The sequence below is a fragment of the Elgaria multicarinata genome, chromosome 13 (genome assembly GCF_023053635.1).
Source record: "Elgaria multicarinata webbii isolate HBS135686 ecotype San Diego chromosome 13, rElgMul1.1.pri, whole genome shotgun sequence".
In the NCBI taxonomy this organism is placed as follows: Eukaryota; Metazoa; Chordata; class Lepidosauria; order Squamata; family Anguidae; genus Elgaria; species Elgaria multicarinata.
In genome coordinates this window covers 19,502,698-19,524,891 of record NC_086183.1, presented here as the reverse complement: position 1 = coordinate 19,524,891, position 22,194 = coordinate 19,502,698, and the positions used below count along the sequence as shown (strand labels likewise).

The window sequence follows — 22,194 nt, the reverse complement described above, 5'->3', positions numbered from 1 at the left end:
GGCACGGGGACAGGACAGGGGCTCATGCATGCATTTGAGTGTTACATATGTAAACGTTTCTTAAAACATTCACAGCTGACCTGTTGTGTCCGTGGCCATGAACAAAAAGCCACCTGCCTCCTAGCAAATCCCGCCATTCACGTTATTCTGACATCATGGGTCTGGGTTCACTTTCAAGACCCTAATGGCAACCCCCTGTTTCACTCACCTGGGTGTATTGATCCAGATGATATCAAGGTGGCAGAAGTAAATGCATTCCTTGTCCATCCAGTTGGTGCAGGAGCATCGCTTGGTCCTCAAGTGCCTGCCACTGGCCGCAGGCAGGGGGGATTCTGCCGGAGCGTGGCTCAGTCCTGCCCCTGCTGCAAGAGAAAATGACAGAGAAAGCGGAAGGTCAGCCGCAGGCTCTGCATGACGAAGCTCAGAAATGTGTTGCTGGTATGTAAACAGAGCGATTACCCCAGCCGCCTAATCAGAAGGAGATTTCTATGTTAGCAGCTTTATAGCCGCCCCAGCCTTACTGATAAAGCCTGCACGATCGTAAATATCATCTTGTTGTGGGTGCACACATTTTGCAGACCCCAGCCATTTCCGCCCAGCTCAGCAGGAAACCCGGAGAGCCCAGGCTGCCAAGGAGAGTGTGGGCACTGCCTGGCATACATAAACCGGGGTGCACACTTGGTCCTTGTTTGAAGCGGCACCTTGCACTTATCGGAGCTGGCATGGGTGATTCATGGGCAAGCAGATCTGCGCCTCCAAACAGCAGCTTTCGCCCGGCACATGTCTACAGCGCATGGATAACGGCGGGCGCAATTATCCTTATCGTCCTCTTGCCCCTTATCAAGTAGCGACTGCCAAATGCATGTGGGTGCAAAGTTATTGGTGTGCCGTACATCCCAAATGTGCAAAGTACCTAGGAATACAGGAAGCTTATACCAAGTGAGACCACTGGACCGTCTAGCCCAATATTGACTGGCAGTGACTCTCCAGGGTTTGGAGCAGGAGATGTTGTGCCCCCCCCCCCGCCATACCTGGAGGTGCTGAGAAATGGACCTGGGACCTGCTGCATGCAAAGCAGTCTAACTTTGAGCTATACCCACCTCCCCTCTTTTTTGGGGGGGGGCAAAAGAGAGCCAAAATGTGCACGTGCACAAGCAAACATTCCAAGGAATGTAGGATATTATTGATTCCTTCTCTTGGGAAAGTCCACTGTTCCCTCTGATGGATGCTGATATATCTCAGCAGCAACGGGTCATCCATCCATCCATCCGTGTCTGCCAAAAGACACGGGTCTACTCTGCTGCCTCTTGCTCTGCAACTCCGTTTGCTTGGAAGTTGCAGCAACAGAACAGTCCAGCCGAGGCACGGGCAGAAGCAAACCATCAACGCAGCTGCCCGTGCCGGGATCAGGGGTTTGGGGGGGTGGGGGTGCCGACTGCCAGAAATTGGCAGGAGGCACAGAAATCAATCCCCCGCCAGCTCTCCCTCCCCAAAAACAAACCCCCCTCAAAAGGTGAGAAGGAAAAAGAAGCAGCAGCTCTGGTTTGCAAAGCCGGTTCGAAACGGGGCATGCTTGCACAAAAGGAAAAGAGACGGAGACATCTGAAAAATCCGGAGGGTTCGCTCACCTTCTTCTAGCAGCAGGACGCCGAGGGCGATTGCAAAGGAAAGGAAACAGGACGGCCTGTTCACCATTGTGGCGAGCGTAATCCTTTAATAAGGCAGAGAGCAGACCTGGCTAGCTGACTTGCGTCCTCCGTCCCTCGCTCGCTCGCTCACCGAGGCTCTTCTGAAGTTCTCCGGGCTTCGCTGCAGGTGCTTTATAGCCCCGCGGCCTGGCGCGTCACACGGGCGCACATGGGCACGCCTCTCCCCCCCCCTCCCCGTCCCCCAGCATGGGACGGGGGCTCCCTCCGCAAAGCGAAGCGGGCACCGAGCCAGCCAAAGCCGAGCCTCCTCCTTCCCCCTTCGCTGCTGCTGCTGCCGCCGGCAGCAGCCGAGGAAGGCGCGTTGCCTGCTGCTCCTGCTGCCGCAGGTAACGAGAGACCCTTCCCGGGACGTCTCCCCAAGCGCGGAGATGCCGGCTCGTGTCCCTTCGGAGCGCTGCGTTGGGGGCTCTCCTGTAGCACCTGAGCCTCGCAACAAGCCCGCGAGGTAGTTTAGGCTGAGAAAGAAAGAAAGATGCTAAAGTAGCCCGATCCAGAGAAAGACAGTATGGTGCAATGGTTAGAGTAGCCTTCCCCCCCCCCGACCACGTCACCCTCCAGACGTGTTGGATTACTACCCCTAATCTCCCAGGGGCCATGCTGGTTGGGGAGTATGGGAACTGCAGTCCCAACACATCTGGAGGGCACCTGGGGCTGAGGAAGGCTAGGTCGGGTGTCAGTCTAAGACTGGGGAGAGCCAGGTTCAAATCCCACACGAAGCTCCCTGAGTGATGTTGGGGTGGCTATTATCTCTCCGCTTAGCCTACTTCGCAGGGTCATTGTATGAATAAGACAGGAGACAGAGACCATGCATGTCACTTAGTTCGCTTTGGGGAGATAATTAACACAGGCATAAATAAAAAAAATAAAGTCCAAAGCTCCCAGCCCGTGGCCAAGGTAGCCTGATCAAACCCAAGACTCACCTTCAATTCCAACTACCAAAATGGAGCCCAGTTAAAGTGACTACCTAAATATTGTCCACCTCTCTTTCTCTCTCTCTCTCTTTCTCTGCAGGAGGGTGGCAATACTTGAGTTAAAAAGGGAAAGAGCAGGTGTCTGTCGGGTCAGCTGGGGTTGAGGCTGGTGGATTAGAAATTTCCCCCTCCCCCGCAAAAAACCGAACTTGCCCGCAAACATTTGTTAAACTGATGGTGCCATTGATGAGAACTGCCTAAATGAGAGCATGATTCTCTCTCCTTCCAGTTCTGATTCACCAGTTGGAAGCCAATGTGCTATTGCACCACGCTGGCTCTCCAGATGAGACATGCTACCTGCTCTGCCGCAGGACTTGATTTGTTTCTATTTATTTATTTATTTTGAAGCCAAGCGACTAGAAACTGAATGTAGGCAATGGACCCACGGTCACTCTCTGTTGTGTTCTTGTTTTATCTCTGCAATCCTGGGGTGAAATTCAACTCTAAAGGGGGATGGAGGACAAGAAGGTGGAAAAAGAGGAGAGCCCTCCTTTGACTGGGCAACTAGTTTCCCAAATCTCACTTGTGTACAACCCAGCTGCTGTTGACTCATAAGTTTCTGCTGGGAAACAAACAAACACTTTGAACATGCCTATGCGCACCCCGGAAGATGGAATCTCCAAGTCTCTCCCAAATTAATTTGTGGGTGGTTAATCATGTTTGGGGATGAAGTTCTCTCAAAGCCATGGGTTTTTATGGCAGTAAAACAAGGAAGTATCTCACCTGTGGTTGAGGGGGAAATGATGTGCTTGCATTGAAAGGCATGCTCATATGACATACCAAAACACCAGTCCACCTTTTGGGGCACAAATCCAGAAGTAGGAGCAGCAATAAATCATGATTCTCTCCACCAAGTCAAGTAGCAGCTTGAGATGTGGGGTTACATCAGGAAAACAGTGCGGAGAAAAAAAGGGACACACACACACACACACAGAGAGAGAGAGAGATTCTAAAAGAAATGGAAAGAAACAGGTCCTATCATGACCACGAGTTGTCTTAACTAGCTTGGACCACAGGGGGCACCACTGTGCCTTTCAAAGATAATTTTTGACAAGACCTCTTGAGAGGGGGCAAACTCAGTGCTGACCTTCTAGTTATTCATTTGGTACCCCTTTTCTCCAAGGTACTAATGATGGCATGCATGGTTTCCTTCCCCTCCCCCTCCCATTGTATCCTCACAAAACTCTGTGAGGCGGGCTAGGCTGAAAAATCGTGACTGGCCCAAGGTCACCTGGTGAGCTTCACGGCTAAGCGGGGATTAGAACCGCACTCTCCCCATCCTCTGTCTGACACTATAACCACCACCGCACCACTCTCTTATCTTTGCAAGCCCAGGCACTGCCCCCGCACCCATTATGTTTGCAAGGTTATGGCTGATTCACCCTTTGCTTGATGTCTCACGACTCATCTCTCCAGGATTGCAACAGTTGATCTGAGAAGGCTGTTTCACACATTCAGGGGATCACTGGAGTTTGCTTGTACTCCTCCTTTGAGGAAGGCACACATGTAGATTCATCTTTATTCTCCTCTGATTGTAACCTCTCCTCCTCCTCCTCCTCCTTCTCCTCTTTCTTCTTCTTCTTCTTCTTCTTCTTCTTCTTCTTCTTCTTCTTCGCAAGTGGTAGCAATGATGAGAAAGAGGATGTGGAGCAGTAGCAGATGTTGACAATGGCAGTGAGAAGGTAGAATCACCAGGGAAGGTGGTGCATTGTGAATATCCAAGGGGACCCTGAAAAACCTGGAGCTGGCATCAACACTCTCCCTTAAGTTTGAACCCTTCTCCACCATTCCCAAAGTAGCTAGCTGAAAAGCTGATAAATTGGTCTTGATTCAAAGTTGGCCACCTGGGGGTAGAATAACATCTGTTCAATGGCTTCATCATTAAGGTTGCCAGTGATTGGTTTAAAAAAAACAACGCTGAGGTTTCTAAAAGAGTTGGGGTGACATGGCTAAGAACTTGAGCTATGCATCCCCCAACAATGCTGGGAAGATGCAGATTCAAATCCCCATTCAGCCATAAAGGTCACTGGGTGACCTTGGGCCTCCCTCCCTCTCTATTTCAGTCGGGCCAACCTCATAGGGTTGTTGAGGGGATGAAGTGTCTGATTCTCACCTTTGCTATGAACTCCATAGGCATTCTACTGTGCGTCAGCTTCACAATAGGGATAGCCACACTGACCAGCTTTATGAGCATGAGAACATAGGAAACTGCCTTAACCTGAGTCAGAACATTGGTCCATCTAGCTCAGTATTGTCAACACAGACTGGCAGCAGCTCTTCAGGGTTTCCAGCGGGGATTTTTCCAGTCCTACCTGGCGATGCCCAGGGATTGAACTTGAGACCTTCTGCAGAGGTAAAGCAGGTGCTCTGCCACTGAGGTATGTTCTTATGGGGTTGCTGTAGGCCAGCCCACCCTGATGGCCTCTAAGCATTCCAAACTTCAACTCCCATCAGCCTCAGCCAGTACGGCCAATTGACAGGTACACTGGGAGTTGTCAGCAAAAGCGTCCGGTCACCAGGTTTGGGGAGGCTGTTGCAAGCATTGCACCAATCCAATGAGAGCCAGGGGGGTGTAATACCTACAGTGTTGGCCTTCAAGTAGGATGAACACACATCACAACACAGATCAATTGACCTTGAACCAATTGGTGTCTTTCAACTTATTTCTTTATTTATAAGATGTATAATATAATCCACTTGATGTCCAAGGAGTTCAAGCCACCGTACATGGTAAAGTTGGCTAGACTGAGAGATAGAGATTGGCCAAAGGTCACCCAGTCGAGTAGGGATTTGAACCATGGGGTAAAATCCAGAGTAAGTCCTAGATAAAGCAGACCCATTAATGAGGTTTTATTTGGGTCTAATCTACACCAAGCAGGACATTGCACTATGAAAGTAGTATGAAAGTGGTGTATAAAGGGCAGGAGCCACACTACTGCTTTATAGTGTTATTGAAGTGCACTGACAACTGTTGGGCCCATTGAATACCATATACCTCTTTCATACTGCTATATCCTGCTTGGTGTGGATTAGGCCTTGGTTTCCCCCTAGTGGTGTGGTGGTAAGCTTTGAAGTGAAGGCACTCATCGTGACAATCCCCGGAGCCAGACAAATCCAAAAATGCAGGCAATTGCATCAATCCATATCCACAAACCAGTTCTAGCAGATTTCCCCTCCATCAGGATCTCTGGTGTTTTGTAGAGCAAATGGCTCTTAATTGTCCATTCAAGTCCAAGCCGCCCCAAAATACATTGCATTCCAATGGAGAATGATCTTTCATATCTGGGGAAATTCATTTCTTCCCAGCTACTGGGAGGATTGGAGATCAGCTCAGAGGGAACAGGGAAGCCAGAGAGAAAAGGGGGCGGTCGGCAGATGATGTCATCATCCCGGCTCAGGCTGGTGGATCTGACATGAATGGGTGGGATAAATACGGTGATGGATGGTGGATGAGTGGGATAGAAATGGGATGTATGCAGTGGAGGCTGGTGGCTTCGAGGTCAGTAGGGCAACGAACCCTGTCCAGGTTTCAGTCTAAAGAAGCTATTCCAGATGCGATGGCTCCTTGAGAGTTCTGACTGGTTCTGACTAAAACCCGGAGAGGATTCACCACCCCACTGACATCACAGCCACCAGCCTCCACTAGATGTATTGAGAACACCAACAACAACCCGGGTTAAATGCTTGTTATTATTTGGAAGGCAGTCTAAATCTATATCCTGACTGCCGGCTCTGATATCTTGGGCCTCAGATACCTTGCAGGATTATTTTGTGGTTGATTTGGCAGGGGGTGGGGGTGATGGGGGAAAGGAGGCAGCTTCCTCAGGGTAGTAGTGAGTTCACTTGGGAAAGTCTTGAGCATTCGTTCTGCGGGACAGGGGAATGGAATGAAAGAGAAAGGTGGCAGAGGAGAAGGAGGGAGTTTAAAACTGTAAAGGTATCCAGTTAACAACACATAATCCCCTCCTGCCAAAAGCAAACCGCAGGCCATTTAGGGGCATGTCGAGTCAGGCAAGGGTAAGGTGGCAGCGGGTGGGGAGGGCAAGGAGCGATAATTTACATTTTGAGCGAGAAAGAGAGAGAGAGAGAGAGAGAGAGAGAGAGAGAAGAGTATGTAGTGATTTCATTTTGGCAGGAGGTGGGGGGAGGAGGGGAAAGGCACTTCAGGTCTTGACAAAATTATTATTATTATTATTATTATTATTATTATTATTATTATTATTATTATTATTTCTTACCTGCTTCTTCCTTTGGATCGAGACGGGGAACAACATTAATACAACAATACAATATAAATCAAATACATAAAATCAATTCAAAGAGCATATAAAACCAATACAATATCAAAAAAGCAATCAAGATCTTAACATTCTTGGTTTAAAAATCATCTGGGCAGACGTGCTAGACTTTATAGCTGTTAAATAAATAACCTGCAGCACCAACACATCAGATAGCAGGAACCGCGCCGGTATAAATGTTGAAGAAAGGTGGGAATGTGTGTGTTTAGCCAACTAACCTATTTACAGTGGGGAGTCCAGGTTTGACTACCTCAATCTATATTTATTTTTAGAATCATAGAATCGTAGAATAGAAGAGTTGGAAGAGGCCTATAAGGCCTTCAAGTTCAACCCCCTGCTCAATGCAGGAATCCGCCTTAAAGCATCCCTGACAGATGGCTGTCCAGCTGCCTCTTGAAGGCCTCTCGTGTGGGAGAGCCCACCACCTCCCTAGACCGTGGGTTCCATTGGCATGGCGTACTGCTCTACCAGTCAAGAAATTTTTCCTGATGTCTAGCTGGCATCTGGCTTCCCGTAACTTTCGTTTGTTTTTACCCTGCCCTCCTTCCAAAGTGCCTAAGGGAACATGCTCTCATTTTCAAACTCACAACGAGAATTGTAAGCCATTTCTTCTGTCTAAACATCCCTGGGATTCTGCCTTAAATTGTAGTCATAATTTCTAAATTTCCAACTATACATATTAATTAATATCTGCAAATTTGATGCAAATGTGTGTCCTCTTTTGTGATGATGCATTGGCTCTCTTGGGGTTGATGTGTGAGAGGCCACCCTAGGTAGGCTCAAATTAAAGACAATGACTTATCCACAGTCATCCAAAAACTTTGGAGGGGGGTCACTCACACATCACTCTCATGTCTTTGAGATCAAGTCCCCCTACAACCACTCTCCAAAGCAGCCTTGTTAAACATCTGATTCCCTGCCCCCCACCCCCAAATCCAAACTAAAATGTTTAGAGATAGATTCTTCTTCTTTTTTGAGACAGTCCTATTACCAAAAAAAAAAGGTGTGGTATGCTGCTTATACCAGCAGGTGGTGCATAAGTAAATCACACAGAGAACAGCCACTGATAGCCATAAACCATTCACATTAGCCTACCACATGATAATAATAATAATAATAATAATAATAATAATAATAATAATAATAATAATAATAGGATTCCACACCAGCTGTTTCAGCATCCTACAAAAGGAGTCAATAACTTTACTGGAGTAACAAGGGATAGCCTTATTAGTCTTGTATACTGAAAATGAAAAGGAATGAGAACATTAACGTTTTTATGCCAAAATAAATCTGCTAGTCCCTACAGTGCTGCAGGACTCCATTTGTTCTTACAGTATTATTAGGTTTAACAGTCTGTTTTTGTATACCAGTAGTTTGCATCAATATAGCTTTTTTGTTTGTTTGTTTATTTGTTTGTTTGTTTCTTTGGTCCCCGTGTGGGTGGTGGTGGTGGTGTGATTTAGATTGGGAATGGTTGGGTGGGAAGGTAAATCCCCCTTACCCACATGCAGTATTACCAATCCAGATTGGGACCCCACTAAACTTTTTTAAAAAAAGAAGTTAGGATCAGGTACCTGCTATACATTTAACGTAGTGTATACTTTAGATCTTAATTTATGAAATGATGAGAAATCAAGTTTTCAGGCATTCAAAGTGAGTTCAATGAACACACATAGCCAGGGGAGGGGGGCACATAGGAACCTACATTACTCACCTAGGGATGAGCGAGAAATTTGCTTCATTTGGTTTTTAAAAACTGATTTAGGGAACAGGCTGGAATCATAGGACTTTTTTCTGTCTAAACATGCATAGGATTGCACCTTTACCCTATTTGCACCTCCCAAGCCTTCTGCAAACCAAGCCAGAGCTGCATACTGAAATCCACATATTTTCAGGCTTTTTGATGCAGGGAAAAATATCCACAAAAATGTGGACATTAGAGGAAAGTATGCACAAACATGTGTACATTAAAAAAAGTGTGCAAAGCCACATTTCAGTAATGTAAAGTACAGGTGAAGGGGCATGTGCACGTTTTAAAATAATAGGTGCAACAGAAATGCATACATTTGGGAAATAGCACACAAAAGTTTGAATTTCTGTATTGATTTTTAAAAACAAAACAAAAACAATTACACCCTTGTACAGTAACAGGCTGGAAAAAGCTTGACCTTGTATTCCAACAAATCTCAGCAAAATCAAGATTGACAGAGACATCCTTTCTAATGCTGGGTCAGATTATGTATCCAGGCAGGGCCCTTTTCAGTTCAAAGACCCTTCGGATTGTACCTGGGGGCTTTTGCATACAAAGCATGGGAGATAGATGTGTGATCAGATGTGTGTATGTGTGTGCTGGTTTGGTCTGGAAGCTAAAACTGTTGCGGAATGCAGCAGCTAGGGTGCTCACAGGGACACCCAGCTATGGACACGTTACACCTGTGTTAAAAGAACTGCACTGGCTGCCTATAAGCTATCAGGCCATGTTCTAGGTTCTGTTGCTGTCATAAATATATCAGGATGCCTAGCGGATCAGTTAACCCTATATTAGGGATGCACAACCTTTTTGGCTCTGTGAGTCTCATCCACTGTCAGCTTGGTGCATACATGCACATGCACACATCTTTTCAGCCTGCTCACTAGGGATCACAGAGGGGTGGAGGTCAAAGCTTCTCCCATCTCTCAGGGTTCATCACCAAGACTTCTGTTTCACCATTCCTACCAGCAGCAGGGAAACAGTGCTCTCAGAAGCAAGGAAACAGTGTGTGGGCAAGAAGGCAAAGTGGATGGCTTCTTGTCTGCTTTGGGAGCCACGTAGGCTCCCAAAGGGCCATATCCTTTGGAGTAGCCAAGGGCCATTTCCATCCCCGGGCTGTAAGTTGTGCACCCCTCCCCTTTATATACCCAGTTGATCTCTGAGATGTTCTGAGGAGGCCTCTTGTGTTGCCATGGACCATCATGAAAGTGTGCCTTCTTGGTGGTGGAACACACCCTCTGCAACACCCTCCAACATGTGGTTCGAGAGGCAGAAACTGCGGTGACTTCCAAACACCTCCCGCAAATCTATTTGTTCACAAGGTTTTCCCTGGCTTGTAACGGACCATGACATTGCTTGCTTTTTAATTTTTGTTTCTGTTTTTACTACTTATTGTTCTCGTTGTAAGTTGTCAACTGTTTATTTAGTTACGTTTTAATATTGATTTTAGATTGCACTATGTCGGTATTTTAACTGCAGTTTTATATCGGATTTGTGCATAAACCACTTGGAGATTTCATTATATCAACCAGTATGTAATTACAATTAATTCATTAGATGAATTAAATTAGAACTGGTGAGATTACATGCAAGGAGTGTGAGTGATCAAGGCTATTTTCCACAGCACTATTGTCAGCCGTTGGATTTGACGGGAGTGGGTGGGGGGTGACACCAGCATAGTGAGTAGTGGCGTTACTGCTCCCTCTCACGTGATCTCCCCAATTCTAATCCTACTAAAGAAGGCTTTGACATGGCAGAGACTGAGGATGGACTGTGTGAGAGGAACACATGTCATGTGCAATATGTTGCACCTAAAACAGCGGAGAGAGAAAATAGAGGAACTAGTTCCAATTATCAGATTTAACAGAGCAGTTTCAGACACAGCCTAGGAATGGGGTTAGATTCCTAGCTAGAGAGGGCTAGGAATCTTATAAGGCAGTGTAGAAACCTGTGGCCACAGGGTTGCATGTGCACCTTGGCCTAATTTCATGTTACTGGGGAGGATTTCAAACAGTCTGAGAGAGGATGGAGGGGAACCCAAACCAGTCAGAACTATTGAAGGAAAGCCCTTTGAGATGTGGTCCCTTCAGACTGCTGGCAAAAGTAATCTGTCCCTGGTCCAGCTGCCTGCTGGTTGGAGAGGAAGGGAGAGAGAGAAGGATGTGGCAGAATGGCATGGACCAGGGCTATAAATCCTAGTTCTCAGGGATTCCCAATCCCTTGCGCTCAGAAGGAGGGGCTCCAGAGTTAAAGGAAGAGGACTTGGCCATGGGAAAGTGTCAAAAGGCTTCCATCAACCGACAACCCAGTTCTCTAGAAAGACCACAAGAGTTGGCTTCCCTGCATCCAGAGAAGGTTGAACTATCATCCTCAGGCACTGAGGTCTTGGGCCATGAGGACACTAGCAAACTGCAGCCACTCCCATGTCATTGCAAGCTGAGATTGCTAAAACAGGCCAGACCTCTTTAAGAGACAATGCCTCAGTTAGTATGGCAGTATGGCTAACCCACCAAAAATGCAACTACACTTTTATTTAAGGCTCTGTCTTGTTCGGCCTCTTGTTGGAGCAACATCCAGACAAGCCTGTCTGGCTTCCAGTCCCAGCATTCCACGGTGCTGTTCTATTCCTTTTCCTGAAACCTGACCTTGTTGAAAATCCCAATCGTTAGCTGAACCCTGCAACCCAGACCTCATCAGTGCCTAAATTACATTAAGCCCTCATCAAAGCAGGGACAGATCAAAACACACAGAGTGAGGAAGAAAAATGAGTTGCGAGGGAGAGAGAGGGGGGGGATCTACACTACTGCTTTAAAGCGCTTTATAACAGTTTTGACAACTGTTGGGGCCCAGGACACACTGCATATACAGGTTTCAAAACGTTTTCAAAGTGCTTTAAAGCGCTTTAAAAGCAATAGTGTAGATCCCCCCAGAGAGAAAGTTGGCAGAGCAATCTTTGGCTCTTATTCACCCACTTTTGGCTCCAGCTCATCTTCTGCTCAGGTGCAGTGACTCACAGATCACTCCTGAGGGAATGCAACCCTCAACAGAGAAAAGATCCTTCACCTCTGCTCTACAGTACATGAAGCAGTGGTTGAAATATGACCAACAACTGGGTACAATGAACCTCAGATGGGCAACGCTACCATTCTATACTTATCTGGTAAAAATAAATAAATAAATAAATAAATAAATAAATAAATAAATAAATAAATAAATAAGAATTGCATCTCACAATGCATGCTTTGGATTAAGGGTGCATCCCAGCCCTGGAAAGGTTGAAAATTGTGGCTTTAAGGCCATCTGTAGTGCCTGCCACCAGTAGAGTTTGCACCACACAATACTTTTAAAAAACAAAACCCTGTAGTCTGCATGTTTTATCTGTTTACTCTTTGTTTGGCTTTTATTGTTTCGTTGTCATGGGCAGAGTGCAATGTAGTGTCAACTCAATATGGTAAATCTGCTTAACGTTGATATAAAATATAACAGGCTCTAAAACAGTTCCAAAGTCATCAGTCTGTTGGAATTTATGAGGAAATGCATAGAGCTGAATGCCATAGGATTTAGTCATGTATATGTGTGCATGGGTATAATTTGGCCAGATAGGGGAGGAACCCAAGGTCTCACTCGCCACACCTACTAAGAGAGAGTTTTACACCGCGCAGTTGTAAACCACCCAGAGAGCTTCGGCTATTGGGCGGTATAGAAATGCAATGAATAAATAAATAGTGATTGAATGAAGAGCAAATCAGGACTTTATGGGCCAATGCAACCTAATGTTTATAAATAGAGCCCTGGGCTCCATTCCACTAAAAGTTTCAAAACAGAAGGAGGGACTAATACATCCAAATCATTTACATAATGCAAATATCCTCAAAGTTTAGATTTGGAAATACATTTTCAACATTTTTTAAAAAAAATGTTTTGAGGTCCACTTTTAAAATCCAGATGATTAAGAAAATAAGAAGGATTTTAACTGCCCTACTATATAAGAAGGGTGGCCATACCTGTATGCTACTTTATAAAGGACAGTCCTCTATTTGAGGGACTCACAGAGGCCAGTCTGCTTAAGGCATCCTGTATTTCAGCCTTCCAACCTAGTGGCTCCCAGATGTGTGGGACTGCAACTCCCATGCTCCCCCAGCCAAGGATGCTGGCAGGAGGCTTATGGGAGTTGTAGTACAACACATCTGGAGGGTACCAGGTTTGGAAAGGCTGCTTTATTTGAACAGCTGTCCACTCCAGGTTGGGTTTAAAGAGTTAAAAAAAAACCCTGAGAAGGGAGAGACGTGCGGGACTTGAAATTGCCCATCAATGCTTAGCACACCTGGACAGCAGACTGAGCAACCGGCACCCAGCTCACCTGGTCATAGTGGCCTAATCCACACCAAGCAGGATATTGCCCTATGAAAGCAGTATGAAAGCGGTTTATAAAAGGCAGGAGCCACACTATTGCTTCATAACAGTATCAGAGTGCACTGACAACTGTTGGGGCCCATTGACATGTACCACCTACTGCTTTCACACCACTATATCCTGCTTGATGTGGCTCCTGCCTTTTATATACCACTTTCATAGTGCTATATCCTGCTTGATGTGGATTAGGCCAGTGTCCCCCACTAGGGTGAGATGTACTGTATTTCTATTTATAATCCATTCTAAATTTGCATCCATGCATAGAAATTAGCAGATGTACATTGGGTGCAAATAAGTATCCTCTTTTTTCTTTCTTTTTTTCATAAGTGGCCACCCTATGTATAAGGCTGTAGTCAAATTGACCAATTATCTAGACACTGCAGCCCCATTTACAGCTGCTATGATGGAAGGGCGTTAAATGGTGAAACTGAACAGGTACACTCAGGTTCAGGGTACCAGCATAAGGCTGACATTCTCCAATATTTTACAGATGAAAACAGTGGCCATCTCCTACACGTTCAACACCATACTGAGGATCACGTGGTCAACTCCTGCCCCTTCATCATTACAAACTATCACCATCTCATCTCTCCTGGCTATACACAAAGTTGGCAACTTTGTCACCAGCCCTTGCACTCTGTCTTTTAACTGTGGCTTCGTTTTATCACTCGCTCATTGGTGCAGATCCTGCTGTTGAAATGCACAGCTACAGGGCCGGGTTGAAAAGCTGGCAACACTCGCTATAGCTATTCATTTATTCTGCAACAATCTCATGTTCGCTAGCGTCTGAAGCAGGTCATCTTAGTATATTGATCATAACAGTTTTCATTTATGATAACTTTACTAACTCAGTAAAGGGAAGGCTTAGTCTTAAAATTATTAAAAGTAAAAAGTGAAATAGGTAGAGGAATTCACCAGAAAACAGAGACGTCTTCATCCATCTGGGGATATGTGCTTGAGCACATGTATGCTGCCAAATTAGATTTGTGCAACAGGGTCAGAATGCTACTGGTAAGGTGATGGTGTAGCATAGAGGAATTGGGAAGGCGGCACAGAACAGCAAGGAAAGAAGACAAAGTTTTGTACAACCTTCTTAATGGCATTTTCTATAGGAAGGAAATAATCAGATACATTGAAAGAAAGAAAGAAAGAAAGAAAGAAAGAAAGAAAGAAAGAAAGAAAGAAAGAAAGAAACCATGACAGGGGGAAGAACACCACCCACCTACTCAACTTATACTTATACTGTTAGCTTCACCCTACCCGGTACCTGTTTACACTTCCCTGTGCCTGTTTGCATTCTCTTTCCCTCCTTATTGTTTACTACAACTTTATTAGATTGTAAGCCTATGCGGCAGGGTCTTGCTGTTTACTGTGTGGTCTGTGCAGCACCATGTACATCGATGGTGCTATATAAATAAATAAATAAATAAATAATAATAATAATAATAATAATAATAATAATAATAATAACTTCCCAGCAACTGGTGTTTAGAAGCATAGTGGCTAGATCTGCTTTATAGCATCATTGAAATGCACTGATAACTGTTGGGGCACAATTCACATTCCAAACACCACTTCCATAGTGTTATATCCTGCTTTTTATTCCACATTCGTTATGATTCGACACAAGATGAAAATCTGGCCACTGCCTCTGGTATTAGAGACAAGGATAGGGAGACATTTTTCTCCCTCTCTCAAAATACTAGAACCCGGCGTCATCCCATGAAGCTGATTGGTGGGAGATTCAGGACAGATCAAAGGAAGGACTTCTTCACACAGTGCATAGTTAAATTATGGAACTCACTACCACAAGATGTAGTGGTGGCCACCCATTTGGATGGGTTTAAAAGGGGGTTGGACAACGTCCTGGAGGCAAAGGTGAGTAATGGCTACTAGCCCTGATGGTTGTATGCTATCTCCAGTATTTGAGGCAGTCAGCCTGTGTGCACCCATTGCTGGGGAACATGAGTGGGAGGGTGCTGCTGCACTATGTCCTGCCTTGTTGGTTCCTGGCTGATGACTGGTTGGCCACTGTGTGAACAGAGTGCTGGACTAGATGGAACCTTGCTCTGATCCAGCATGGCAATTCTTACGTTCTTAGAGGTGCCATGTAGCCATCATGACTAGTAGCCATTGAATCCTATGGCACCTTAAAAACTAGCTGTGCAATCCTCTACATGTCTAGGTTATCCCATTGAGTTCTGTAGCTCAGCCAATACCTGCATCAGGACATGTTCTCCCAAAGCCCAGATAGTTGGCCTTAAGCTTTGAGTTGTAACCTTACTATTGTTTTCCTTTCCCTTCCATATAGACAGCTTATCAGCATGTTTCTGTGTTAAGGTTTAAGGAAGGTTTTGTCGGATTCCACACACACCCCACTCCCCCGGCTTGATCTTACTTAGTGGGATGCTTTGTGTCAGCTTCATGGAATGCGGTATTTATGGGTGAACAAACAGGAAGATCTTTCAGGAGGAAGAGATGCCAACACGTAGATGATGCTGGCAGTAACAATAGGCTGATGTAGTTCGGCTAAAATTCCCGAAGGCAGGTGGACCAGGAATGTAGAACTGCAATTCTTGCTCAGAGGCCTGTCAGCTAAACTGATCCTCTGTAGTGTTGTTCTCCTCAGTCCCTCTATCGCTCTTAGGAAACACAGGAAGGAGAGATTGTGATACATGGTTTCCTGTGGAGGTGGGCCCTCAAGATGACGCCCTCAGCTGGTGTCAAAACAAAACAAGTTAAGCTTTGTTGCAGCCATTTCTGGGGGGGCGATGTGTCCTCTATAGTGGACGGTCCTCTATTTAAAGGTGTCCTCAGGGTCAACCCAAGGCATTTTTCAGCCTTAGGCAAAGGACAAGATGGCAGCCTTTCCAGTTCCATGTATGAAAGCTGACTTGGCTGGCAGATGAATCTGTCTTCCATACTAATGATGGGCTAACATAGGGTGGGGGCTGAGTAAGCTGAGTGGCACACAGTTCCCTCCTTGAACACCTTGCTGCTGCCTCCTAGCATCTGCCACCTGAGGCTACTACCTCACCCTGCCTAATGGTAGGGCCAGCCCTGGGTGTCCTCTATTTGATGTGCTGTCAAGTCCCAGCCTGGTTGAAAGCTATAGCCCTGCAAGAAGAGCAAGCAGGAACCTTGAATTTGTCCATGAGCACAATGGTGGGACGTATTGTATTCCTATTTAATTATAGTGTCCCCTACTCCCTAAAAATCTGCACCCATACCTAGAAATTACCCTACTAAACTTCCATGCACATTTCTGTCCTCTTTTTTTTGGGGGGGGGGTGCATTTCCTTTTCACTTGGCAATATAACATCATCATCATGTTTTTTGTACCCACTTTTCCAATTGATGCTCAAAGCAGCTCACAAGAGGAGTAGACCAATCAGCCCAACAAAAACATAGGACCGTAACTATATCAAGCACATTTCATATTGTAGCCCTGCTGAGGGTTGTAGTGGCCACCTTAGCCATTTCAGCCTCAACGAGACTCATTCTCACCAGCAAAACATCTGAGCCCTTGTTATCTTGAGTAGGAAACCGATTTCTCCAGAACCCGGGAGAGGCATTTCAAAGTGTTCAGCATGACTGACGTTTTATTATAATACTTGGGTGGGTGCCAGTGCATTCCTTACCTTCCAAACAACCCACATGAAACAGGTGCTAAAATATATTAATAAAACCAGGCCATAAAAGGCTGAAGAACAAGCAAAAGTTGTATCCCTCAGCATCTTTGCTTGGAAAAAAAGTTAGTAAGTGAGTGGTATGGGCTATATGGTGTTGGGTACAAATACAGAATAGGAGGTGTTCTATATTTGTGTTCTGTTGGGTGTGTTTTTTTGTGTGTGTTTTTAGAGATGTATCATCAAAAATGAAACTTCTCGAGGATGATTCTTTTCAAGAAAGAAAAAATATGAGTAAAAGCACTTTCTTTCTGGAGAACCGTCTGCACAAACAGAACTATAATACTTGGTTTTGGGACTCAACCTGCCACCCCCAAAAGTGTGTGTGTGTGGGGGGGGAAACAGTCAAAACCAAATGTGGAAAATTATCTAATGTGTATTAACACAGATGTGCATTAGTGCTAATGCAAATTAGTACAAGTAGAAGTGAGGTACTGGTTCCTCTCTATTCGGCCTTGGTTAGGCCTCATCTAGAGTATTGTGTCCAGTTCTGGGCTCCACAATTCAAGAAAGACGCAGACAAGCTGGAGCATGTTCAGAGGAGGGCAACCAGGATGATCAGGGGTCTGGAAACAAAGCCCTATGAAGAGAGACTGAAAGAACTGGGCATGTTTAGCCTGGAGAAGAGAAGATTGAGGGGAGACATGATAGCATTCTTCAAATACTTAAAAGGTTGTCACACAGAGGAGGGCCAGTATCTCTTCTTCATCCTCCCAGAGTGCAGGACACGGAATAACGGGCTCAAGTTAAAGGAAGCCAGATTCCAGCTGGACATCAGGAAAAACTTCTTGACTGTTAGAGCAGTGTGACAATGGAATCAGTTACCTAGGGAGGTTTTGGGCTCTCCCACACTAGAGGCCTTCAAGAGGCAGCTGGACAAGCATCTGTCAGGGATGCTTTAGGGTGGATTCCTGCATTGAGCAGGGGGTTGGACTCGATGGCCTTGTAGGCCCCTTCCAACTCTGCTATTCTATGATTCTATGAATACAATTCTGGTTAAAAAAGAGAAGTGATTCCATCAATGAGCAAATGATGGCATGGAAGATGCCTGACAAGCCATAAAAGACAGAAGGAACAGATTTAATGAAACCTGTACATTTCTAGGCATAACCAGCAGGAACCAGCTTTGTTGTGTGGTCCCATTGGAAAAGTCAGGCACATAGTGAGGTCGCTTGGCCTGCCCCATCCATTCTTCCGCTGGGGAGAGGATGCAGGAAAGGCAAAGCTGCCACAGCTGAGACAACAGATGGAGAAGTGGTCCTCCAGCCACTATATCAGTCCTGGATGCTTTGACCATGCGGCGGCTTCTGCAACTAACTTCATTTCAGATGTTATATTTCTATACCACCCCATAGCCGAAGCTCTCTGGGCAGTTCACCAAAAATGAAGAGGAAGCAATGGCAAGAGCAATAATGTCAAAGAGAAGGAGGAGCAAGAGCAGCTGTTGACAATGCCTGTGGATGGGCAGAGTCACTCAGGATGGGCTCCCATTCAGGGTTCCGTTCTTGTCCATGGGCCCTCCAAAACCTGGTTCATTTGTCCAGCGAGGTGATGTTTGCCCTGTCCTGGACGGGGTTGCACTCTCCTTAAAGGATCGGGTCCGTTGTTTGGGGGTGCTCTTCAATCCAGAACTGTAACTTGAGGCACAGGTGAACTCAGTGGCAAAGAGCACCTTTTATCAGCTCAGGCTGATATACCAACTGCGCCCTTATCTGGACAGAGATAGCCTAGCTACAGTGATCCATGCTCTGATAACCTCCCGTTTGGATTACTGCAATGAGTTATACGTGGGGCTGCCTTTGAAAACGGTCCGGAAGCTTCAGCTGGTACAAAACAGGGCAGCCCGTTTACTAACAGGGACTGGCCAGCGAGATCACATTACGCCAGTCCTTTTACAACTTCATTGGCTGCCAGTCCAGGTCCGGGCCCGATTCAAAGTGCTGGTATTGACATTTAAAGCCCTAAACGGTTTGGGGCCAGGTTATTTGAAGGGACGCCTCCTCCCATATGTGCCTGCCCGGACCTTAAGATCATCTACAGGGGCCCTTCTCCGTGAGCCCCTGCCAAAGGAAGTGAGGCAGGTGGCTACTAGGAGGAGGGCTTTCTCCGCTGTGGCACCCCGGTTGTGGAATGAGCTCCCCAGAGAGGTCCGCCTGGCACCTACACTGTACTCCTTTCATCGCCAGCTGAAGACCTTTTTATTCACACAGTATTTTAACACTTAATTTTAACTTAAATTTAAATTTTACTGTTTTAACTCTGTATTTTAATCTTATATCAATTTTGCTGCGTGGTTTTATCCTGGTTGTGCTTTTTATACTGTATTTTGTATTTGTGCTTTTAACCTGTTGGTTGTTTTATCATGGTTTTAATTTTTGTGAACCGCCCAGAGAGCTTCGGCTATTGGGCGGTATAAAAATGTAATAAATAAATAAATAAACCTGGAGCCAACAGTGCCCATGTATGCATATGGATTCAGAAGTAAGTGCCATTGAGTTTAATGGGACTCACTCAGAGGTGTGTAGAGCACAAGTGGATAGCTGCGGGGTGGATGGGTGTCCAAGGGGCATTTTGGACCTCCCACTCCCATGGGGCACCAGTGGGCTGCAGTCCCACAAGTGCTCCATGGCATTGAGAAAAGAAACCGGCAGTTTGCTTTACCAAACCTCAGCAGCAAACCGCTACAGAGCTGCTCTTCGGTCAGATTTATGATGTCCTCAAGTTAAATGTGACCTAATTACCGATGGCTTATTGCCTACCTCTGGTGTAGAGCACTGCAGCTATAATGCTTTCCCCCCATGTTTGAGTGTGCAATTTAATACCAACAGCAGCTTCCAGATACTTGCCTGAACATCTGGGCAGCATTCACTGATATGTACGCATAGACTGGTTTTCCTTACTCAGATGCGGGTATATTTTAAATATTTTTTAAACTAACTACCACAAGATGTAGTGATGGCCACCAATTTGAATGGCTTTAAAAGGGGGTTGGATAAATTCCTGGAGGAGAAGGCTATCAATGGCTCCTAGTTCTGATGGTTATGTGCTACCTCCAGTATTTGAGGCAGTAAGCCTGTGTGCACCAGTTGCTGGGGAATATGGGTGGGTGGGTGCTGTTGCGCCACGTCCTGCTTTGTTGGTCCCTGGTCTACAGCTGGGTGGCCACTGTGTGAACAGAGTGCTGGACTAGATGGACCGTCGGTCTGATCCAGAAGGGCTCTTCTTATGTTATTATGTTATTATGTTTGAGACAGAAATAAGTCCTACAACTCTCAACTTCTCCCAGCCAGCCACTGGTGTCTAAACATGCATAGGATTGTGCCTTTAGTGTATAATTATTAACAGCTGTTGCCAATTTCTTACCTATCTGCCACTCTCCCAGCATGGCTTCCCCATCACACTTGTATCAGTTATATAAACACTTTATAAAAGTCTATTAAAGAAAAAGAAAAAGTCACCATGTTGCAGTACATCTGGGCTGTTCCTCTTGGGCTATGCGCCTGGTGAATTCGTGCTCACCATTTCCTCATGCTTGGAGAAGCAAAACCCGCAGGGGAATAGTTGTAAGTAAGAAGTGAAGTGCTTAATAAACTGAAATTGAATGTCAGTTACAAATCTCTCCCATTTGCCTGCCTGATTGCATATGCCTTGTGCCCAGGGGGGGCCAGAAGGAGAAAAAGTGTGTGTGTGTGTGTGTGTGTGTGTGTGTGTGTGTGTGTGTGTGTGTGTTCAGACAGTTCCACGGAGACGGCCCCTGTAAGCTGGGTGCTCACTTCAACACACTGAGGTGGGTATATGTTACAATGTAGTTGCAACGTCTTCTACCGCAGAAGGAGGAAGTGGGGGACTAATTGTCCTAAATTTGTGAAAAATTCCAGAAAGTAAAAACGAAACTGGTCTGCAAGTACACAGATTCAGGAAAAGTCAGCCCACGGTGAAATCCATGGACTGATTCATAGGAATTCAAGCTCATTTGATTCCATTGTGGGTTTCTCTGACATCTTTACTTGCTAGGTGATCCGTTTAAATGGAGAGAGCAGAGATTGATCTTGGGATGTTCTGCGTGCAAGAATATGCCCTACCTCTCAGTTATGGCCCCGACTGGCCTCTTTGTCCTCCAGGAATATGTGGGAAAGGACCCCCAAGATGGTGCACCACTGTCTTGTCCACTCTTTCGATGGAAGTCTTAGGTGCTCCCGTATGCATGTACAGCATCTGTCTGAATTTTCAAAAAAACACTGTCAATCCCCAGGTGATATGAAACAGTATGTGGATATAATTCCAAGGAAAGCCAGTGAGCTGCCTTTTCTCCCTTCTTTTAAAGGACATCTTTCATGTTTCAGGATTTTGTTCTAAGATTTAGACATTTTGGAGATCAAACTTGATGGAGATGAAGAACGTGATGGGGCGTGAGCTCCTTCAGGATCCATTAGTAGATTAGTTTAAGGAGGTGGTGAATTGAGAGGATACTGAGATGTTGATTTATTTATTGTATTAACTGCAGCACATCTGCTTATAAGTAAAAAGTGGGAAAAGATCAATCCCACATGAGTTGATAAACAGTATTTGAAAGTTTGGGAAACTGTGTGCATTGTTCAACTCACTAATTTAGTGGGGGTTAAAGATGGTTCATCAGAATATGGAGTTTGTTTATAATGAACTAGAATGATAAGGTTCAAGACATACTTCATCCATATGCATTGTTAAGATGAATTTCATATGTTTTCCTTATTGGTAAATTTAATTAAGGATTTCCGTGATGAAACAGTGTCGTACTTCTATTTTGTGAGTTTATAAACTTAGAGGGTTTAATTTTGATGGTTTCCTTGTAAATTATATAGGGATTTTTTTTTTCATTTTTCCAAAGGGTTTTGCCCTGAAATTGGAATGTGGAAATCCCATTTGTCCTACACCGAAACTCGTCAGTGGAAGAATGCATGTGACAGAATTGGGTTGGAATGCTAAAATCCACTTGGGTTTTGTAGGAAAAGGCTGGGAGATACAAATCCCTCCACATGAACCTCTTCGTACAAATTGTTCCTGAGATGTCAGCAGCCCTTGGGAAAATTATGTTTCCTGGAGGCTACTTATGCTTGGTATGCTGTGTAGCAGCACATCATGTGCCAGGATGGGGAGGGGGATACATCCCTCCCTCCCTCCCTCCCTCCCTCCCTTTTGAATGCTCCCACCAGAGCACCCACAGCCAGGTAAGAATATATAAGAAATTCATTTCAATTGGTTTTTGGTCAGGACTTACATAGGGCTACCTTTGTGCCAAGTCCAGAAACTTCAATTAGTTCAAAATATGGCAGGCACATTGGTCACCGGTACACCTGTCGGTACCATATTACACCAGTTTTA

At 45.4% G+C, this 22,194-nt stretch overlaps 1 protein-coding gene across 1 annotated transcript in view; it reads left to right on the top strand.

Annotated features, from left to right (window-relative positions):
* The first annotated feature begins 1,767 nt into the window (after positions 1-1,767).
* Positions 1,768-22,194, top strand: part of FABP3 (fatty acid binding protein 3) — a 414,574-nt gene continuing 394,147 nt past the window's right edge. Inside the window, exon 1 of the mRNA XM_063140770.1 lies at positions 1,768-1,774. The gene's annotated coding sequence lies outside the window, so the exon portion shown is untranslated. The remainder of the gene's footprint in view (positions 1,775-22,194) is intronic.